This window comes from Haliotis cracherodii, unplaced genomic scaffold, assembly GCF_022045235.1.
Source record: "Haliotis cracherodii isolate W230 unplaced genomic scaffold, xgHalCrac1.p SCAF_3, whole genome shotgun sequence".
NCBI lineage: Eukaryota > Metazoa > Mollusca > Gastropoda > Lepetellida > Haliotidae > Haliotis > Haliotis cracherodii.
In genome coordinates, this window is record NW_027266286.1 from 35576627 (window position 1) to 35600145 (window position 23519).

Consider the following 23519-nt stretch of genomic DNA (forward strand, 5'->3'; position numbering starts at 1 on the left):
CACTCGATGGCGGGTGGGGAGCAGAGATGTCGAATTACATACTCACACCATGTCTCACAACAAATCCCCTGGTTCTTTCAAAGCAAACAAACGTCGTCATGTCGATTCTGTTTCGTCTGACGATGAGGTTTCGCCTATTGTTGCAGATTCTTGGCCACGATTCATTGTTATCGCATCAGTCGATGAAACTCCTTTAAAACTTAATCCGTTTGCCATATCAAAGGGCATCCAAAGTACTTGTGGTGAAGTGAAGAACGTTACACGTCTTCGTTCTGGTTCCATACTTGTGGAATGTGCACGGAGACAGCAATCTATCAACTTGCTGGGTCTCCAGCAGTTTGTTAACACGCAGGTTGCTGTCTCAGTGCACAGGACATTGAATTCTAGTCGTGGTATCGTGCGTGATCGAGCACGATGTCTTTCAGAAATGACAGAAGAAAAGATTGCAGCAGAACTTAAGCATCAGGGTGTCACCGCTGTCAAGCGATTCACACGCAAAACAGAAGATGGAAATATATTAAAAACTCAGACATATCTTTTCACATTTTCAACATCTACTGTTCCATCATCAATAAAAGCTGGATACTTTAACATCGGAGTGGAGGTTTATGTTCCAAATCCACTCCGGTGTTTCAAGTGTCAACACTTCGGTCACGGGGCCAAATCTTGCACGGCCAAGACAAGATGCTCCCGTTGCAGTGGTCCTCATGAGGGCACAGAGTGCACAAATGAGATCAAATGTGCTAACTGCAGCGGTGAGCACTTGTCGTCATCCAAATCATGCTCGATTTTCGATCATGAATCGAAAATACTAAAAATCAAACATACAAATAACATTTCCTACTCTGATGCTAAAAAACTCCTTGTTCCCTCTCAGACCACTTCAAATAAATTATATTCAGCTGCAGTCTCTTCTCCGAGTCAAGGTCACAAAATCACCATGAGATCCACTCATTGTCAAACTGAAATCTCTTGGGTCCACAATGACCAGATCATCATTGATGACGCACCTAAATTGTCTCCGGATAAGCCATCAACAACGACGTCTTCGTCTCAAACGGAAAACTTGCAAACTTCGCATATTCAACCAACTGAACCAGAAAGTATAACGGAAATCGAATCAGTTCAGGGCGAAGCCCATCTATCTAAAAAACAGACCAAAAAGCAAATGAGGAGAAAGGCCAGAGCACTCCAGCACTTGGAGGAGCCTTCTCCTGACGCGTGCCCTGTAGCGGTTCATAATTCTTATGAACCATTGGACATGGAGGTCACTCCTTCTCTCCCAGTACATGGGAATGTTCCTTCTACTCGTTCACGTCTCCCAGTTGAACCGCCATGAGTGGAGCCACTAATTTAATACAATGGAATTGCAGAGGACTTAGGAACAATTTCAATGATCTACAGTTATTATCACAAGATTTTAAACCATCAGCTTTTAGCTTACAAGAAACCTACCTGAAAAATACAGATAAATTTGATTTTCGTCAGTACAATTCGTATCATTCGTTTTCACCTCCAGGTGACAAGGCGACAGGTGGCGCTTCCATTTTGGTGAGGCAGGATGTCATCCATAGCCCCGTCCCTCTTAAATGCAACCTTCAAGCTGTTGCTGTCTTTACATATAACTTTCACACTTTGCTCTTTATACATTTCACCATCGTCTCCTCTTCAGCAGTCTGATCTTCAGGATTTGTTTGATCAGCTCCCAAGACCCTGTGTCATTATGGGTGACCTGAATGGGCATAACCCTCTGTGGGGTAGCAGAGATACAAACAACAAAGGGAAACTCCTGGAAGACTTCATTTCAAATAATAATTTATGCATATATAATGATGGATCAGACACATATCTACATCCCGCTACTGGAACTTATTCTGCTCTTGATTTGTCACTCACAGATCCAAATGTATATAACGAATTTGAGTGGTCAGTCCACAATGATCTATGTGGAAGCGACCATTTCCCAACGATACTTTCTGCTATTAACCCGAATAATGAGCCACCTGTGTCAAGGTGGAATTTTAAAAGGGCCAACTGGCCATTATTTCAGACACTTTGTACTGACAAATTGACATCTGACATTTTCATTAACGTCCCTGATCCTCTTCAGTTATTCACGGACACGCTGAATAATATTGCTGATGTAACTATTCCTAAGTCCTCTGTTAAACCACACATTGCAAACAGGCTAGGAAGAATAGGAGGAAGGCTGAAAAATACTTTCGCCGTCACCCTACAGTTCACAATTTCAATAATGTAAAAATAAATGGTGCCAAGGCTCGACGTACGTTCAAACAAAATCGGCGACAGTCTTGGAGAAACTTTGTATCAAAGATTAATTCCCGTACACCAATGACAAAGGTGTGGAACATGGTACAAAGAATCAAAGGGAAGGGTTCAAATTCTGGCGTTCATCATCTTAAAGATGGTCATGGTCTACTTACTGACAAAGTAGACATCGCAAATAAGTTGGGTGAAACTTTAGCCAAACACTCTTCATCAGCCAATTATAATCCCAAATTTCAGAAATATAAAAATCAACAAGAAAAGAAAACTATTAACTTTAATTCGGATAATGGTGAAGACTACAATGAAGTATTTTCACTACATGAGCTCAATACTGCCCTAACGCAAGCTCGTGATACCGCAACAGGAGCTGATAATATCCACTATCAGCTCCTTAAACATTTACCCAATCCATGTCTAGAAACACTTCTAAATATTTTTGATCATATTTGGACAACTGGACACTTTCCTCCTTCCTGGCACAATGCCATTGTTATCCCTATACCGAAACCTGGCCGGGATCATACTGATCCATCTAACTATCGACCTATTTCGTTAACTAGCTGCGTTTGTAAAACCATGGAACGCATGGTCAATAACCGTTCGGTATGGTTTTTAGAAACCAATAATCTTATTACCAATATTCAATGTGGTTTCCGCAAAAATCGAAGTACTATTGACCATCTGGTTCGTTTAGAATCATTCATTAAAAATTCCATTGTAAATAGCCAGCATGCTGTATCAATCTTTTTTGATCTTGAAAAAGCTTATGATACAACATGGAAACATGGTATTTTAAAAGATTTACACGACTTCGGTTTCAGAGGCCGTTTGCCTCATTTTATATCGCAGTTTTTAACGGACAGACAATTTCAAGTTCGTGTTGGATCAACCCTGTCTGATCATTATTATCAGGATCAGGGGGTTCCACAAGGCAGTATTTTGTCTGTTACATTGTTTAGCATAAAAATAAATAGTTTACCTAAAGTATTAAATGACTCAATTGATGGGTCTTTGTTTGTGGATGACTTTAATATCTCATGTCGTGGTAAAAATATGCGTACTATTGAACGCCAATTACAGTTGTGTCTTAATAAAATTCATAAATGGTGTCTTGAGAATGGCTTTAAGTTCTCACAGACCAAGACCAATTGTATCCATTTTTGTCGGAAATATAAACCTCATAAAGATCCTGAACTCTTTTTAGATGGCACTCCAATCAAGATTGTAAAAGAAGCCAAATTTTTAGGATTAATTTTCGACCATCATCTAACTTTTTTGCCACATATAAAATATCTAAAGACAAAATGCCTGAAGGCCTTAGATTTGCTAAAAGTCGTCTCAAACTCAAAGTGGGGAGGGGATCAGAAAACCCTTCTTCACTTATACAGATCTCTTATTCGCTCTAAGCTGGACTATGGCTCCATTGTGTATGCTGGAGCTGGTAAGAGTAATTTAAAAAAACTGGATTCAATCCACCATCAAGGATTAAGACTTTGTCTTGGTGCTTTTCGAACTTCTCCGGTTGACAGCCTCTATATCGAGGCTGATGAACCTTCCTTAAAACACCGCCGTATTAAATTGTCTCTTCAATATGTTACTAAATTACGTTCGAACCCCTCTAATCCTGCTTATGACTCCGTTTTCAATCCCTTGTATGAAAATCTATTTCAGAAGAAACCGAAACTGATCCCTCCACTTGGAATCCGGCTCAAATCCCATATTACTAATGCAAATCTAGATCTGGATCTTATCTCTCCTTCCCGGCTTTTGTCTACTCCTCCCTGGCAGTTGGTGAGGCCAGAAGTAGACATTTCACTGACACGCTTTCTAAAATCTGACACAAATCAACTAGTATATCAACAGGAATATTTACAACTGAGAAGCAAATGTGACACTCACCGTTCAATTTTTACTGATGGATCCAAGGACGGTGGCAAAGTAGCAAGTGCCACTGTCGTTGGATCCAAGATTATATCGTCTAGAATACCAGACAACAGCTCTATTTGAAATGCTGAGTCCAATGCTATCCTTACAGCCTTGGTATATATTCAACGACAGTCTTCATGTAAACAGTTCATCATTTTTTCGGATTCTCTTTCTTGTCTTCAGGCGTTAACTAAGGTATCTTCTACTCATCCGATTATTTTACATATTTTAGAACTATACAATGATCTTTCAACTGGCCAATGCGACATCGTATTTTGTTGGTTGCCGAGCCATGTGGGCATAACTGGAAATACCATGGCCGATGCTGCTGCAAAGGCGGCGCTCAACAAGTCTGTGACACCACTTCTGCTACCATATAGTGATTTGAAACCTGCAATAAGATCTTACATCCGTGATCTAATGCAACAGAAGTGGGACACCCAAGTAGACAATAAATTACATGCCATTCAACCCAATATTGGTTACACCTACTTGGGTTGTCAGTCCAGATTTGATGAGGTCGTTATGCGACGATGTCGTATTGGCCACAGCAGATATACTCATGATTATCTATTGAAAGGTGAGGATCCTCCGTTTTGCATCCCTTGTGATGAAAGAATCACAGTCAGGCATGTCCTGCTTGACTGTATCGATTTTTCCATCACAAGGGATCAATATTTCAGTGTCAAAACAGTTAAGGACCTTTTTAACAATATTAATTCATATTTAATACTTAACTTTTTAAAAGATATTGAACTAGTTCACAAATTTTGATATGTATTTTATGAATCGGTAGTGTATGATTATTAACAGAGATTGTTCGTGGCTATGCCCTTGACGGGGGTTGACGTAGCGTAAAATTATTGTCCCCCTGAGAGGGTATGTAAGACCACCTCTTTCAATGTATATTTATATCTACCTCTATTTTAACTGCAGAATATTTGTTGATTTTAATCTCTGGCTAAACTATCACCGGTAACTTGGGTAAAGGTGTAAATCCTGCTGGGGAACCATGCAGGTAGCAGAGGTACAGTAAGTCCCCTTGGTCCCTAGTATGGTGACCTTAACCTTGTTGCTGGTGATCTATAGCCCCATTTTTATGTTGTGTCGTATCCAACTGTTCAAATAGTTTTAATGTTCTACAACTAGTTTTAAGTCAATCTGTGATATATTGCTAGTTATTCTACTGTCCTTCGCTGACAGTTTTTTATTAATCTTGTCCAACTCTTTCAAGTCACATTATGGCTGAAATATTGCCGACGTGACTTTAATTAAACTCACTCACTCACTCACTCACTCCAGTGACAGCAGTACTGGAGACTGTGCTGCCGTCCTTGGATCCATCTGTAAAAATGGAACGGTGGGTGTCGTATTTAGCTCTAACTTGTAAATATTCTTGCTGATATACTAATGGATTTGTGTCTTGTTTTTTAAATTGTGTGAGAGTAAAGTCCACCTCCGGTCTGATAAGTTGCCAAGGAGGGGAAGACAGAAGCCTGAAAGGAGAAATATTATCTAAATCAACATGTGCAGCTGTAATGTGAGGTTTAATCCGAATGCCTAGTGGTGGGACCAGCTTAGGCTTACTATGAAAAAGGTCTTCGTAAAGGGGTTGAAATATACAGTTAGATGCAGGGTTTAACGGGTTAGAACGAAAATTTGCAATATATTGAAGCGATAATTTTATACGCCGTTGCTTCAACGAAGGTTCATCAGCTTCTACATATAAGCTATCCACAGGAGACTTACGAAATGCGCCAAGACATAGTCTTAGGCCCTGATGGTGAATGGAATCTAATTTTTGTAAATTGCTCTTACAGGCTCCACCATAAACGATGGAGCCATAATCTAATTTAGAGCGGATCAGTGACCTATACAAGTGGAGGAGAGTTGTCTGATCACCTCGCCACTTTGTATTGGCAACAACTTTCAACAAATCTAAAGCCTTCAGGCATTTAGTTTTGAGATGATTAATATGCGGCTTAAAAGTAAGATGGTGATCGAAAATGAGACCCAGGAATTTGACCTCTTCTACAACCTTGATAGGAGCACCATGTAAAAATAGCTCTGGATCCTTGTGGTGTTTGTATTTCCTGCAAAAATGGATACAATTGGTCTTAACTTTGGAAAATTTAAAACCATTTTCAAGACACCATTTTTCGATTTTGTTGAGACATAGCTGCAACTGTCTCTCGATGGTATGCATATTTTTTCCACGACATGACATATTAAAATCGTCCACAAAAAGTGAACGATCAATGGAATCATTTAAAACCTTTGATAGACTATCAATCTTTATACTAAACAGAGTTACAGACAAAATACTGCCTTGTGGGACTCCCTGATCCTGATTATAATGGTCAGACAGGGTGGAACCCACACGGACCTGAAATTGTCGGTCTGTTAAAAATTGGGATATAAATTGAGGCAAACGGCCTCTTAGACCCACATTATGTAGATCTTTTAAAATACCATGCTTCCAAGTGGTATCATAAGCTTTTTCTAAATCAAAAAAGATTGATACTGCATGCTGATTATTTACAATTGCATTTTTGACAAAGGATTCTAAACGTACCAGATGGTCAATGGTACTTCTATTCTGACGGAAACCACATTGTATGTTACTTATGAGATTATTAGCTTCCAAGTACCACACCAGTCGATTGTTTACCATTCGCTCCATTGTTTTGCACACACAGCTGGTTAGCGATATTGGTCGATAATTGGATGCATTAGTATGGTCCCTACCAGGTTTAGGTATGGGAACAACTATTGCATTACGCCACGAAGTCGGAAAATTTCCTGACGTCCAGATCTGATCAAATATATCAAGAAGCGTCTCTAAACATGAATTTGGCAAATGCTTCAGGAGCTGATAATGAATATTATCATCTCCCGTAGCAGCATCGTGGGCTTGACCTAAGGCAGTATTTAGCTCGTGGAGCGAAAATACCTCATTATAATCCTCTCCATTTTGAGATGTAAGATCAACCCTCTTCTTTTCATGTTGTTTCTGATAATTTTGAAACTTAGGATGGTAGTTCGATGATGAAGAGTGTTTGGCCAGCGTTTCACCCAATTTATTGGCAATGTCCGATTTATCCGTTAAAAGATGGTCACCATCTTTAAGATGGTGAACACTCGATTTTGAACCTTTGCCTTAATTTTTGCTATCATGTTCCACACCGTGGATATTGGCGTGCGAGAATTAATTTTAGAGACATAATTTCTCCAAGACTTACGCTTATTCTGTTTGAATGTATGGCGTGCCTTGGCATTTGTTATTTTAACATGATCTAGATTATGTACAGTTGGATGTCTGCGGAAATATTTCTCCGCTTTTTTCCTGCACTTCCTAGCCTGTTTGCATTCTTTATCAAACCAAGGTTTTCGAATGTGTGGATTTGCAGAGGACTTTGGAATGGTTATGTTGGCAATTTCGTTTAAAATATCAGAAAACAGCTGAATAGGATCAGTGATATTCCTGAACACATCAGGCTTCAGCCTATCGGTACAGAGTTCCTGAAAGGAAGGGCAGTTGGCTTTGGTAAAGTTGCACCTGGATATGGGTGGAACGTCGGATGGATTATTTGCTGTTAGGATGGAAGGGAAATGATCGCTTCCACACAAGTCAGTGTGAACCGACCATGAAAATTCGTTCAAGAGATTGGAATCTGTAAGAGACAAATCTAAAACGGAATAGGTACCAGTAGCAGGATGCAAGTATGTACTGGAACCATCATTGAAAATGCATAAGTTGTTATCGGAAATAAAATCTTCAAGGACCTTACCTTTAGTATTAACGGTAACACTTCCCCATAATGGGTTATGGTCGTTTATATCACCCATGATCACGCATGGCTTAGGGAGCTGGTCATATAAAGATTGAACATCCGAGCGATGAAGCACAGATGAAGGGGAAATGTACAGAGAACACAGTGTAAAGGTTATGTGCGAAGTCAGTCGGACTGCAACAGCTTGTAGATTGGTATGAAGTGAAACAGGGCTGTGGATCACTCCCTGTTTCACTAAAACAGAAGATCCTCCAGTAGCTTTAACACCTGGAGGAGAAAATGAATGGTAGGAACTATACCGACGTAAATCAAAGTTATCAGTCTCTTTGAGATATGTCTCCTGGAGACAGATTGCCGATGGGTTAAAATCTTGGATTAATAAATGTATTTCATTAAAATGGGTCCTAAGACCTCTGCAATTCCACTGAATCAGTGGATTCATAATGTTCACGTTATAGGCGGATGCACAGGAGATCTACGTCTCCCATTTCTAGGCGACTTACTTCGGTTGCGGCCGGGATGGTGAGGAGAGACATCCATGTCCTCCAAGGTTTCGAAACGATAATTAATCTGTATTGGGTCACGGTGACCCTTTGAAATACGATCTGAAGTTTTTGAGTGATCAATATTTTTGCTGGCATTTTGAACAACAGGGGATGTTTTAGATGCTGGTACTGCCGGTGGTGTCAATTCTAGGGTTGGTGCTGCTGCTGCCTTGTGTTTGGACTCATCTGTTTGAGAAGATGAACTGGACTGTGCAAGGGTGTAGGTGTCTGTTGAAACCCAAGTAATATCAGTCTGGCATTCAACAGACATGACAGATTTAGTTGTGCGTGTCACAGCTGCTGAATAAGTCACAGCTGTGGTTGGAGAGATGGAAGCCATGACCAAACGCTTAGCTTCTGGGAAGGTAATGTTTTTGTCATGTTTCAGCTTTACAATTTGCAGTTGAATTTTAAATTTAGGACAGGACTTTGAGGATGCCACATGGTTTCCAGAGCAGTTGGCACAATGAGGATTTTTTGTACATCTTGTATCCATATTGTGGTCATCTTCACCACACTGAATGAATGAATGAATGAATATTGTTTTACGCTGCATCAGCAATTTTCCAGCTATTCACGGCGAGAACTATAAAAATATCAAACATGTACTGATAAAGAACAACCATAAAAGTATGATAGCAAAGATCACATAAAATATCAGTCAGATATCACAGACAAATGGAAAAAACTGACTATTTGGGTTAAAACCTAAATCTTGTCATAAAGATGGATTTCTTTCAAAAATGCTATAATTGTGTGGCTAGGAACTTGAGTAAAAAGTTGTTTCAAAGAAGAAACATTAAAATATGTTGCACGTATTAAATCAGTCTCTACACAGTCTAAAAGTATGTGTTTCATTGTAACTTGACATTGACAAGGAATACACAGGGGAGCATCTTCTCCCTTTAAAAGGAAAGCATGAGTAAAATGTGAATGGCCTATACAGCATCGGCTTAAAACAACGTCATCTCTACGACAACCAACACCGATATTGTTATGACATATAAGTGGTTGAATATTGTACAGCTTGTTATTGGTTTGAGTATCCCAGTGTGACTGCCAACATGTATTAACATATTGCCTAATAACTGGTTTACAATCAGTATAAGGGAATTTAGTCTGTGTTACTCTTTGTTCAATAGCAGCTTTTGCTGCTGCATCAGCTTTGTTGTTACCTTTTATTCCAACATGGCTTGGAAGCCAACAAAAGGTAATATCGTTATCGGCCACTGATAAATTCAGGTTTCGTTCTAAAATTTCAGCCAAATAAGGATGATCAGATTACCGACCATTTATCGCCTGCAAGCAGCACAAACTATCAGAAAAAATAATAACTTGTCTGTTCGGCGAGTGCTCAATATACTGCAAAGCTAACAAAATAGCCTTTGCCTCTGCAGTGAAAATGGAACTGTCATTAGTCAATCTCAGCGAAAACGTACCATCAGGTGTTACTGCAGCAGCAGATACTTTCTCCTCTTCTTTTGAGCCATCTGTGTAAATGCATGTGTAAGAGGGGTATTCCTCTCTAACTTCTAGAAAACCTTGTTGATATTGTAATGCATTTGTAGTGGCCTTTTTCAGCCTTGTTAGGTCAGGATTGACCACAGGATGTATAGCTTGCCATGGAGGGATATCTGACATTTGCAACCGGGCAATAGATGTAAGATTTAAATTAGCATCCAGAATGTGAGGTTTCATGCGAATGCTTAATGGCGGTATTGTGTTACACTTTTTGGCATACAGACCCACATACAGAGGTTTAAAAACATTGTCAAAGGCTGGATTAGAAGGATTCGATTTGAGTATAGTGATATATTGAAGAGCAAGTTTAATCCGTCTTAATTTGAGACACGGTTCTTTGGCTTCAACATACAGACTTTCGATAGGAGAGGTTCTGAAGGCACCTAAGCACAACCTTAGTCCCTGATGGTGAATAGTATCTAGTTCCCGTAAATATGATTGACGGGCTGAACCATAAATTAAACAACCATAGTCCAGCTTAGATCGAACTAACGCCCTGTAGAGATGCAGAAGTGTTTCTTTATCCCCACCCCAATGAGCATTTGAGACAACTTTAAGAATATCAAGTGCCTTGAGACATTTGGTCTTAAGATTTTTAATATGGGGAATAAACGACAGTTTGCTATCAAATGTAATACCTAAAAACTTTGTCTCTTTAACTACTTTGATCGGTGTAGTATTCAAGAACAATTCAGGATCCTTATGTATTTTCCTCTTATTGCAGAAATGGAGACAACATGTCTTGTTCAGTGAAAACTTCAAACCATTCCCCTGAGACCACCTATGAATTTTGTTGAGACACATTTGCAGCTGTCTCTCAATAGTATGCATGTTAGTTCCGAGACAAGACACATTAAAGTCGTCACAAACAAGGAACCACCTGTGTGTTCATTTAGCACTTTAGCGAGACTGTTAATCGTAATGCTAAACAAGGTGACTGAAAGAATACTCCCCTGTGGCACACCCATTTCTTGATAAAAAATATCATTGAATTGTCTATTGTCAAGGAATTGAGATATAAAAAAAGCAGGCATGCGCCCACGGAATCCCATATTATAGAGGTCATTCAATATACCATACTTCCAAGTGGTATCATAGGCCTTCTCTAAATCAAAGAATATGGAAACTGCATGTTGTTTATTTACGAAGGCATTACGAACAAATGACTCAAGTCGAACAAGATGATCAACTGTACTTCTATGACGTCTGAAAACACATTGGATATCTGTCATTAGGTTATTAGATTCAAGATGCCAAACAAGTCTATTGTTAATCATTCTTTCCAATGTTTTACAAACGCAGCTGGTCAAGGCAATTGGGCGGTGATTGGTAGTATCTTTGCCTGGCTTAGGAATAGGAATGATGATTGCTTTGTGTCAGGAATCTGGGAATGTACCTTGTTCCCATATATTATTAAATATACTAAGAAGCACTAACAACGACTTATGAGGGAGGTGCTTCAACAATTGGTAATGTATCTCATCCGGCCCAGTTGCAGTGTCATGGGATTTATCAAGAGCTGCAGAGAGCTCATCAAGAGAAAATGATTCATTATAATCTTCCGAATTATCGGAGGAAAAATTGATATGCTTCTGCTCCTGCTTAGTTTTGTATGTTTGAAATTCAGGAGTGTAAGTAGAAGGGGAAGAACTATTTGCCAATGTTTCCCCTAATTTGTTTGCGATGTCCTGTTTACCTGTTAAAACATTATCAAGCACCTTTAGATGATGCAGAGTGTGTCGAGATCCCTTACCCTTAATTTTCTGGATCATGTTCCACACCTTATTAAGAGGCGTTCGAGTATTTATTTTTGAAACAAATGTTCGCCATGAAGAACGTTTCGTTCCTTTCATAGTCCGACGAGCTTTTGCTCGTAATATTTTAAGATTGTTTAGATGAGTTGGTGATGGATTAGCATTAAAACGTTTTTCTGCCTCATTCATCATTGAACCATGGCTTTCTAATACGGGGAACTGTCGAGGATTTAGGAATAGTGTTCGTGGCAATATTAATGATATCCTGTGAAAAGGATTCAATAGGATCATCTATGTTCTGATACGATGCAGATAAAAGGTTGTCAGTACAAAACTGATGGAATAGAGTCCAGTCAGCTTTATTAAAATTCCATCTAGAAACTGGATTGTCTTTGTTTGGTGTGATGTTTTTAAGGAGCGTTGGAAAGTGATCACTCCCACAAAGATCATCATGTACTGTCCATTCAAAATCATTCAAAAGTGAAGGATCTGCAATTGTAAGATCGAGGGCTGAATATGTTCCAGTAGCCGGATGCAGGTATGTTTTGGAGTCATCATTGAAAATACACAGATTATTGTTGCTAAGTAATTGTTCTATTATCTTACCCTTGTTGTTCAATGTAGTGCTGCCCCACAAGGGACTGTGTCCATTCAAATCGCCCATTATAATGAAGGGCCTGGGAAGCTGATCAATTAAATTCTGAAATGTCAGAAGTTGAGGAGACGAAGAAGGTGGTACATATAAAGAACAGAGCGTAATTGCCACATGTAAAGTTATTCGTACCACAACCGCTTGAAGATCAGTTTTAAGCGGCACTGGACTTTGTAGTATATTTCGACGAACCATCACGGATACACCACCCGATGCTTTCTCTGTGTTTGAGGAATAACCTTGATGAATATCATACCTGCGAAAATCAACTCTATCAGTTTCCTTCAGGAATGTTTCCTAGAGACAAAATGCTACAGGATTGAAGTCCTGCTGAAGAAGCCCGAGTTCATTAAAATTAGCCCTAAAACCTCTACAATTCCACTGTATTATATTTTGTGAATGAGTCATGATTTGGGTGCATTTATTGGTGATCTACCACGCCTAGACTTTGTAGGCGATAAACTGCCTGTCCGATGATAGATGTGTTCAGACACATCCATATCTTCGAGGGATCCAAACTTATTGTAAAGCTGGATTTGATCTGTTGAACCCTTAGCGAGCCTATCGCTGTGAGTGATCCTAGTTAACTTTTGGTTCACTTTTACATTTTGCTTGACATGAGTTTCAGGTACACTTTGTGACTGTTGCTTTGGCAAAGAATCTGTTTTGATATGATAGTGAGCAGTGGTATTTTTATGCTTTCCGAGACCAGATTGTATGTGAGATGTGGATTCCTTCTGTGAAAAAGAGGTAGGAGGAGATTGAGATGGCAGTAAACTAGCTGGTAGCAATTCAGCAGTTTGTGTAGCAAACTCTCCATGAGGAACCATATCTTCACTTCGGACAAGTTCAGGGTTGGTAGATTTTGTCCATGTAAGGTCTGTCTGACATGCAATAGAAGCTGTTGTCACAGATGGTTTTTTGGTTACAGAGGCATATGATTCATTTTGGTGGAGGGGTGGAACAAGTTTCTTGGCATCAGTGTAACTAATGTTCTGAGTACATTTTAATTTACTGATTTCCATTTCCCTTTTCCACACAGAGCACTCTTTTGATGAAGATGAATGCTGACCCGCGCAGTTGACACATTTTTTAAAGTTGCTGTTGCAATCTTCAGTCACATGTGATTGTTCACCACAATGAGCACATGTTATAGGATTTGTGCATGAATTGACCCCATGACCAAATTTCTGAAATTTATAACATCTTAACGGATTTGGGATACACATTTCAACTTTAAGATTGCAATAACCTGCTTTGATGGATTTTGGTGCAGTTGGAAAGACAAACGAAAACAGGTATGTGTTGGTTTGAATCACTTGAGAGTTCTGACGCCTGGTGAACCGTTTTACCTCTGTGACACCTTGGTCTTTAAGCTCACAGAGTATGTCAAACTCTGTCATATCCTCTAAAAGATGATCACGATCTCTAACAATGCCTTTACTTGAATTTAGAGAGCTATGGGCAGAGACAGAAACAGGAAGTCCAGCCAATGTATCAGCAGATAGCAGGTTAGTTGATTGCTGTCTCCTAGAACATTCTATGAGAAGTGAACCATATCTAATGCGTTTGATATTCTTGACATCGCCTGTTATTCCATACATTCCTTTTGAAATAGCAAACGGGTTGAGTTTAATTGGTTCTTTATCAGGAGACTCAACAACCCAAAACCTTGACCAGTATTCAACTTGTTTTTGGAGGTCGATGAGTATCAATGGTACTTGGATCATTGTCAAGCTGACGTGTTTTTTTCAAAGGGGTTTCAAGATCCATGTTGGTATGTATAATGTTTCATCATCCCAGCTCCCCACCCTCCACGGAGTGTCATATAGACAGTGCTATAAACAAGTGGATCTCCGACTTGCAGCACCAAGGATACTAGGATGATATACGCAAGCAGAAAAATTAAACAAGTAATCATTCCACCAGATTGGCCCATGAGCCACCGCCTTCTGGGCATACGACTCTAGGCAAAGAACATACTTGTAAATAATACATTTGAAATTCAATGAGTACAACGTTGTGCCAAGACAAAAACAGATTCACAGAAACTGTTGAAATGTTGAAATAATTGAGAAATTTGTGCAATACAATTGATACACACAGGGCTCGGCATGACCAGCCGATTGATAGGACCGGGCCCATCCTACCACCCGTCTAGGCGAAGTAAGGGTCGAAGTGGTGTATTGGGCAAAGGGACGCTATTCCTGGAACCAGTGCCCTCAACCAACAGACTCCCGTCCTCCGCCGACACGGGGCGCAACCCACGGCAAACAGGTTGCCCATTTTAGTCGCCTCATACGACCAGCATTGGGAGGCTGTGGAAATATTCTACCCCGGTTCCACACGGGGGAAGAGCTATTAGCGTTACCCAGCACTCACCACGGGGAGGTTGCTCTTCACGAGTGCCTTCAACACACTGATGACAGATCTTGCGATGGTTGCAAGATTGAGCACCGTGCCCGAACTGCTGGCATTTGTAACACCGAAGTGGGTTCGGAATGTATTGATCCACCTCGATGTTAAAATATCCTGCTTTGATATTTTTTGGACGTGTTGGTTTGGAAAAAGTCATAAGGTAGGTATTTTAGTTGAAGGACTGATTATCACGCTTGTACGTGAAGCGTTTGACATGTGTAACTCCTTTGATCCTTAAGTTCATCAGTGATTTCACTTTCTGTCATATCAGACAGACAACGTTCCCTGTCTCTGATAATACCTTTGCAGGAATTTAGAGTTTTATGTGGTGAAATCAAAACTGGAGTTGAAACTAAATGTTTGGCATCCAGTAAGGTAGTTGATTGTTTTGCAGTCTTACATTCAACTAGCAGCAATCCTGATCGAATTTTTTTTACATCCTGGACATCTCCAGTAGTATAGGTAATGGGGGTTCTGGACCACTTCCACTGGAGCCGGATTTATTACCTATACTTCTACTACAGATGGCATAAAAAATGCCAAAATGATTATGCGATTCAATGATAGTCATGAGATTAAGTTAAACTGGCTCTAGCACACCAATACCTGGGGCCAATCATTGCTTTAGATGAGCCTAAATGGTAATAAAAATATTCTTCATTATTTTTATCGATAAAGCGATATTCAACATTTTTATTAAGTTCTTCGTTCATTTTACTAGGAGACCAGACTATATAACTACACTCTTCTTGTAAATTGATAAGAAACAATTGATAACCGTATTTGGTTGGTTTGACATCACTGATATAATAAAAACCTTGTGGTAATTCTCTCCATTTAATAGTTTTTTCGATCTCCATTATTATATATATTTATGTAAGCATTTGTCTAAATGTGATCAAACGATAGTAAGCAATCTATTTTTAATCTCCAACCAGTTCTTTGGTTTTGGCACGGAATAATTGACGTGCTTGTTGCCTCCCCTGTTCTATGAACTTTTTTTTCTCATCTTCGCTAATACCACTGGTCTTATGAGATTTTGATCGAATCTCCTGCTTCATTTTATTGTATTTGGTGAGTTCCGACAGCACTAAACGAAACTCATCCTCGGATATCTTACAACCGACCATTGCTGTCGAAATATGATCCTCAATGCTGTTCAACTTTGCTTCGGCGAGTATCCGAATACTATCGTGTTTTAATGCTTTCTTTTGCAACCTACGAGAAATGAATTTTATCGCTATTCCTGCCAGTCCTGAGACTCCGGCGGCTATTTCCATGCCGAGTACGATAGGCGCGGCGATTATAGTTGATAGTAAACCGACACCAGCTACACCGAGTCCCATGCCAGCTGCTACAGATGCTCCGATATGAATAATACTCCAACGTTGACGCTCGTGTTTCTTGAGCCATTTAATCGATAGACCTGGTAATATTTCGAAGGCATCTACCGGTACATCTCCGAACAAGACTTCAACAATAAGCGTAGAAATATTAGGTATTGCACTCAAGTTAACTTTAATATCATCGAATTCAGCAACCAAATTTAAACTAACATTTTGTACTGCCGGACGACTATATAACATATGACCTGGTTTTTCTGGCAGGGGAGTGACTAACACACTTTTTCGTTTTGACGGGATATAGGCCGTGAGTACGATGCCACTATTTATTATCTTAGTTAAATTATGTCCCTTACCCATCATCACATAAGGTGGGGTAATGACGATATTCAGTAGCCACTCGATGTTTGCTTCGACCATAGTCCATTTATTCTCGCCGATGAGAATAATAGTGTACGGAGTGTTTTTAAGGAGTTTACTAACGTCGACATCGCTTAAATCTTCTAGATTTTCCGGGAATGTAACTTCTTTCTGCTTGTATACATTATCATGTAAGTGTAAAGCGTATAACTTACCATTGTTACCGGGTTTATCGAATCCTTCTGTGTCTCCGAGATCGGAAAGCGAAATTGTATTACATTGTCTCAGCGTTCCAGGGCCTGATGCATCAACCATTATTTATAATATGGAGTGTTACACTTAAGTATCCTATATGTACAGGTTGGTGTTTTACATCTAATACAGAAATTTTGAGGTCTGAAATAATACCCCGCTTAAATTTTTTATATTGTAATAACGAGAAAGATTCCGTTCTACCGCTATTGTATTTTTCATCTTTCACTTGAAACACTTCTGAGTAGAGTTGAAGGACTTTCTAGTTGAATATTATCCGTCGTACTGATTTGATCAAGATGGATGCACAACTCTTTATAGGGAACTAAATCGGGTAAATCGAGTCCCTGATCTGATGTCTTGAGTACTGTTATTTCTCCTCTCCATCCAAGTGTGTATGCTAAGTTCTCGTAAAGCTTTACATCCTTTTTTTCCAGCGTTTAAAATCAGTAACCCATTCGACTCATTTTGTGTTAGACTAATTCCATTAGGCTTAAAAAAATCATCATTGAGTGAGCATACGCTGTAATACCCATCAGGTATAATGTATTTTTTACCATTTATTTCTGTCTCATTATTATAACCTCTCGCGGCATTTATATTGGTCCACCGTGGGTAATACGTTACATCACAGATAGCTACTTCGAGTTGTCCATCCGAGTTATCGATAGTATGAAGCAGTTCAATAGACTGACCATTTGTTATTCCCGGGAGTGTAACATACATATTAAATATACAATGATACTATATCATAACTTAAATATGAAATCGAGATACATTACTAATCAATCCATTATAGTAACTGCCTCTGGTGCTGAATTTTTCGTTAAATTCCCCGATATCTTTGAAAAGTACAGGGTCACGGCAACTAACGATAAAATGGTGCACGATTGGTTTCACAATCCGATGCAATTTTGGCAGAATCAGTTAAACTTTGCCATATGGTGTGCCACAACGGGTTGTGGTGTATCTCTTTATGCTCCAGGATTTGAACTGAATAAGTCTGTTATAACATTTCACGTGTACTATCAGATTAGACGTATACTTAAAGAAATTAGTGCTCCATTACCGCAGGATCGAGCGTGGAATTCCACAAATAATAATTATGATAGGTCCGCGTATGAGCGTATTTGTCAAGAATTTAATGTTTCTATGAGTAAAGATTGGCGTATTAATGGAGCAAACCATGGTCTAGGTGTTCCTTACACAGAGGAAGAAATATCCGTCAAAGAAGAAAGCGATTATGTATATAAAGAACTTAATAAACTTCATGTTAATTTTGGTAAGTTTATAGTCCCAGCAAACTTTACGCAAGAATGTATGATCATTGGCATAAAACCGGTGATTACTATAAAGGATGGGAACTTTATAGTAACGATTAGAGAGGGGATATTATGAGTTTTAAGAGTGGTTTAATTTATATTGTTACAAATTTATACAAATGAACGATACCGCAAACGCTTGTGATGAATTTCTTTATGATAAAACGGAAAATAATTTTACTAACCCAGGATTTGTAAGAGTTAATGAATCGATAAGAACTTATATGTAATGGCAATTTTCGGAGCACAATCGCAAACACGAACGGGAATCATCGGTTCTGGGGCGGCGCTCGATGCACAAAACAGTTTGTCTCAAACGTGGAGGACGCCATTAATTCACCAGTTGACATACCATCGTCTATAAAGCGTTTTCAAGATGCATTACAGTACGCTCAATCCAAAGTGGACTGCGTTTATGCGCCGGGACTATACATGTCTCCGAGTAATATGGAACTTAAGATCGGTCAAGTGATAGGCTATAATAACAAAATTGTTATCGCTACTAATCAACAAAAACCAGGTATAAATTCAGATATTAACGTCGAATTAATAACGCAAACGATCACGGAAAAGAGAATAGTCAAGCCACAAACACCAACTATCGCTCAACCATCTACTGACGCACAAGTACCACCGCATATTGCGGCTAAAAATCAACAACATATCGATGAAAAAACAGCGCTTGTATTAGGTGGAGTCGCGGCTGGTTTACTCATGATTTGGTAAGCGAACTGATTTGGTTAAATAGTTCTTAGCGGATACGTACAAGAGCCCTGCAATTGCTACGATCAGCCCCCACAAGTTTTGACTAAGCCAAATGGTGGTCTTAGCTAATAAATTCAATAGCCAGGAAACAACACTCCCTATTATACCGGGAAGTGCGGCCGTGGCTTTCTCAGCAAGCTTTCACAGTGCTGAACCTAATGCTTTTAAATGCTTTTTTATCCACTCTTTTATACCATCACTAGGGGGTGTTGGCGGTGTACTACCACCTGTACCACCGGTTAACGCGAGAGTCAAAGTCGATATAATAAATCCCAACGTGGTTAAAATACTGGCAATTGTTATTCCCTGCTCTCTGAACAATGTTTTAATTTTGAGGCTGCTTCCAAATTATCTGTGTTACTGAGTTCTTCCCGCACAGTACTAAAGCCTTAGTAGTCTTCGCGGAAAGCCGCGAGTAGTCCACAAAACCTAATTCATTGGGAATAAGGTTGCTACCACCACGACGTCTGGCTATCGGAGACAAGGCTAGGGGCTTACGAGTACGAGAATGCATAAGGTCAAGATCCCGTTCGCCAATATTCCTTTACTATCTATTGTAAACTTTGAATAGTCACGACCTATTGGGGTAACATAATTTTTATCTTCTTTTAAGTTATCGTAATAATCATTGACAGTTGATTGTAAAAGTTTTTCACCACCGTTTGCTTGTGAAAGTTCATCCATAAGATTCGTGCCACTAAAGATGGTTTCATCAGTATCTTCGATTGGATTCTGGTTATCAAAGTCATCAAAGGTATCTAGATCAAAATCATCCATTTTTATATTAAACATAGGGAACATGTTTTCAATATAACAATGTCTTCGCAATACGGACGCAAGTTAAACCCACAACGTAGACTTCGAGATCCATTAGGGGTCAAGGCAATTCGTCAGTCTGTAACTATAACTAATAACCCTTGTTCCATCGATCAGAATCAAACACTTCTGGTTCGCTTTCCTAATCTCGCCGCACACGATGTGTTAGTTCGGGGAACTGTCAGACTAGCATTTACGATTAGTTTGACTTCTACCGACGTTAACAGGGAGCCCGTTCAGAACATAGGTCATGCTATCGTTAAGAAAATCGCCATTAAAATTAGCGGTAATGAAGTTTTGAGTATCGACGATAGCGATGTATACTATTGTTACATGGATCTCTGGAGAACGGATAAAGAGCGGGTAAACTTACTGTACCAAGGTATTTGTAATAAGAACACATTGAGACTGTGCGTAGGCGCTGAAAATGTTGTTGATACCACCGAAAAAGATAAGGCCGTTGCCGACGCATTAGGTAACCGATTCTATGTTCCCCTAGACTTTGAATTACTAGATTCCCACATACCCTTTTATCAAGCATCCCTAGGCGATAGGTTAGAATACGAACTCACTTTTAATGACTTCGGCAGAGTAATCAGAGATGCTGAAGATGCTAGCTATTCCATTGACAATATCTCACTGGAGTACGATATGATCACAAGGGACAAAAAAGATACGATGTGGAATATTAATCTAAACGTCCCCACGAGGTCGTTGAAGGGTATTTTAATGTTGTTCGAGGACCCCTCCGATGCGTTTAAAAGAAATACCGAGAAGTTCTACAATCCCAAGATTACAAAAGTAGAATTGACTATCGAGGGCGTTCCTAATCAACTATATAGCCAAGGAATGCTAGCGTATCACCAGTGGGATGAGATTAAAAAACTTCCTTCTATAAAACGTTCTCCGGAAGTTATCGCGGTTGTGAAAGATCTGTCTCTCGGGAGTGTTTCGATGGGTGAATACCTCACCACGAAGTACGCGCTATGGCTCGACATGCGAACAACGGACGATGACCAACTACACGGCAGTGGGAGGAGAATAGAAAATGCTAGCGAGAGTGCCACCATACAGATAACGAAGCTTCAGGAAACAGCTGGTAAATTAAACATATATTTGTACGTGATTATGGATGCGCAACTTAATATACAGAATGGGCGATTCGTTCAAGCAATCTATTAATAATCTTTTACCTAAAGATCCGCACTGCGCTATCATATGCGGGCAAACAGGCTGTGGAAAAACAGCTTTTATTCTAGATATTTTACAAAGTCATTATCCGAACGTTTTCGATCATATTATTATTCTGTGCCCGACTATAAGCGTTAATAAAACATACCTATCGAGAGATTGGGTAATGAATGACGACGGGGTACACAGAGTCGATCCGGGCGATCGTTTACAAGACTGTCTTCGAGTATGTCACGAAAAATACAAAGGAGAATCAACCCTTTTCGTAATAGACGACTGCAGCGCTAGTAAAGAACTCACAAAAAAAAAGATATGCTTTCGTATTTAGCATTCTCCGGACGGCATACTCAACATAGCGTTCGGGTACTTACTCAAAAATACAACTCTGTCCTGAGAGATCTCAGAGAGCAGACCAAATGGGTAGCCCTGTTTCATTGCAAAGACAGAGGTTCATTCGAGGAATGTTTACGCGAAAATGATGTCATTTATACCAAGCCCGAACGAGATAAAGTCAGAAAACTGTTAGCGGCAATGAAGCACTGTAAACTCGTATTAAAAACCGATCAACCAGCTGCTTATGCAATTGCTTAGCAAATATAGCAAAATTATAGCAAAATGTAGCAAAATGTAGCAAAATGTAGCAAATTGAACATTAGCGGTTAATATGACATAATGTGGTTCGAAATCCTCATTCTTTCACAACAGCTCATTATTACGGGATGTATTGGATATGTCATATTATATTATGTTAGATTTAAATATCTCCTTAGGTATTACATTATGGAATGCGACGAACTCATCAAACAAATGCTCAAAGAATCTGAGCCTGATCAACATGTTGATAAATCTTTAGATAAACATAGAGAAAGACTCGCGGCTTTGGTTGCCGGTGGAAAATGTTCCCAATATTTGGGAGAAAATTATACCATCGAAAAAATTGATAACATGACCGACGAAGAAATTAAAAAACTGTATGCGCGTTACAAGTCTAGACTGGGAGCTACCATGACTAAAACGATAGGGTCTGCTATATTACAACTATACACAGTTGTAGCTAGTACGTTTCTCCCTATCCCGGCAGAACATCAAATGTATTTATGCGAATATCTAGAGAAAGACCCATTCATTGAACACGCTATAAGCTCAGTGAGCTGTGAGTTTTATCATAGATACGGAATGTTCTTAGCTCCACTCACCACAGCTTTAATAACGGCTAGGTATAGTCAATTTAAACATACGTGCCCAGTTAATAATAATGGAGACTCAACAGGTGACACCACAACAGATTGTGAAAGAGGAAATAACTGCACAACCACAACAGATTGCGGAACAACGAGTGAATGAGGAATCACCACAAAGACAAAAACAAGCCAGAGTGACAAAGAATCCTTTGAAAATAGCTGCAGGAAGGAAGGGAGGACTGGCACGCAAAGTGAAATTAATAAATAATTCAAATATTAATCCGATTAAAACATGGGCACTAGTAGGAGTTGCTGGTATAGCGGCTGTATGGTTCTTTTATAAGACCGGAGAAGAGAAAACGTCACCCCCAATACAACAACAAGTTCAATTAGAGGTTAGCCCCCATATTATGCTATAAGAAGCATGACTACTCCAGTTACAGATGGTAAATTGTTGGTAAACGCAATGTATCATTCAGCGGTGGTCACCGAATTGGCAATTGGCTATGCTCGTATGGCTAAAATGATTACTAAAGCCACACCTCCCAAGCTAGATTTTAATAGTTTTGACATCAGTATGATGGTTCTGGATATTGGATTGGCTAGGGCAACGAAGGATATGCTCATCAAACAAGGGCTTATCCCGGAAGACATAATGAAGTAATTAAACATTTGAATATTTTATATTATTGAAGATGGCAACAATTGCGATATGGTTGGTGGAGCTATTGATAATGCTCTAGCTTTTTCGGGGAGTAATTATTTATTTTCTAGTATGAGGGAATCAAACGCTAAAGAAGTTGAAGAGGAGCGTAAACGACATAACGAAGCAATGGAACAACTCCAAGCAGCCCAGTCACAATATACGTGGCAGAGAATGAAGAGATTAGACTTTATTCATGAAAAACTGCTTAAGGAAGGACATTCAATTCAAACGTTTAAGGATGTCGAATCTGCCATGCATGAATACTTCCTCGTTTATGGGAAAAAACTCGACCCAATACCGAGACCAACAATGAGTCAGTTTTATACACCGTCAGAGGAACAAAAGAACCGTGAGGTCACATTTGTGATTATGGGATTGACTGCTGTATTGATTTTCAGCTATACAATTATGCATAAATAACCACAGCTGTGGCTATGCATCACCAGTGCAGCTGTGATTTGCATTTAGACAAATGATATGATAGATGTAGAAACCATGAATAATTGCAAATTTACACTCATGGGTAAGACGACTCTATGTAACCGACGCTGTGTTGATATTTACTGTGGAATACACAATTATTACATCAGGCGCGGAAACATAAACTATACGTGTTCTGAATGCGGGATAGGGGCCAAAGGTCGTTATTGTTTATGTAAGAAACACGGTGCTGATAGGGTCAGG